Source organism: Coenobita brevimanus, chromosome 16, assembly GCF_032717465.1.
Source record: "Coenobita brevimanus isolate Jiangsu-jjx chromosome 16, ASM3271746v2, whole genome shotgun sequence".
NCBI classification, from domain to species: Eukaryota; Metazoa; Arthropoda; class Malacostraca; order Decapoda; family Coenobitidae; genus Coenobita; species Coenobita brevimanus.
In genome coordinates this window covers 10,988,233-10,989,474 of record NC_136969.1, presented here as the reverse complement: position 1 = coordinate 10,989,474, position 1,242 = coordinate 10,988,233, and positions in this window count along the sequence as shown.

Here is a 1,242-nt window from a genome sequence, read left to right as displayed (position 1 = left end):
GTAACACCTGCCTTTTAAAATTACGAATTTTTCCACGTACTTCCGACACTGCTCCTCCCCTCCATCTTCCCATGGTTTATTTTTGGATCATAGTGAACTTGACTTCCTATCAGGTACATTGAACTAGCCTATGTTGAAGTGTTAGGGCAGTTGTCGGTGGTTGCTGGAGAGAAACACGAGTTATGGACAAAGTTTATGAATCTCAGCATCGTCCTCCGAGAACTAGTCTATACTGATACTATCTGAGTGTGAGGATAGATTAACTCTCCTCAGGTACACCTGGGTCTTACAGACCCGGGCGATTTTTTCGATGCTATAGTTCAGTAACTTATAGATGCCTGGGATCACTGTCTTTCTCAATACCTTTTCTAACTTTTTGTGCCCATGCAGGGTGTAGGGGGGTTTCTTTTGCTTCTCTCCATGTTTTTGCAATATACCACTCATAATTGCATTTCGGTCTGTTAGACCCTGGTGTACCTGAGGATGGTGGAGATTTTTCTACTCCGAGTTTGCAGTTTGTCTTTATTCCGTGTGGTATCCACTATGTCCATAATGTAGGACCTCCATCCCTCAAGTTGTGACACAAGTGCTAGGCTCATAAAGTTCCCCGGTTTCGTGTATGGCGAGTGTCAAAAAATATCTTTTTTGTGTGTGTGTGACATTTTTCTCACTTTTTTTTTTATTATATGTAGAGTGAAGTGAATCAAAACTTACTTGCATCATTTTGTAACTGATAAGACCTAATACACTGTAGGATATTCAGGAATTAATTTTATGAAACATGTGTGACACTACAGCATTTTTTAAAAGTTGGGTCTGACAGACCCAGATGTACCTAAGTTGCAAATGAAACTGTAAGTGTACCAAAAAAGGGTTAAACGTCAAGGCTATACAAGAATATGGGATAGCAGAAAGATAATCAATCCCTACCTTGGCCTGAAGATCAGTTCCAAGTAAATATTTGTTTTAATAGATTCTTACAGACATATATGTGTGACGTCATACGAGCTGACTACGTATGGAAAAGGGGTACTATAGTTTAGTCCATTATTGAAAGGATTACTGGCCTACATCTCGCATTCTACATTTTCAGGGCATGTTTGCGTGCTTGGGTATTGGTTCACAGTGGCTGTGGTGGTGCTTGTGATGGAGCTGGTGTGTGGTGGAGCCAGGAGGGTCCAAAAGGGTCCGGTGGCCACCTAAGACACACACCACTATTGTCGTATTCTACACTCTCAACAT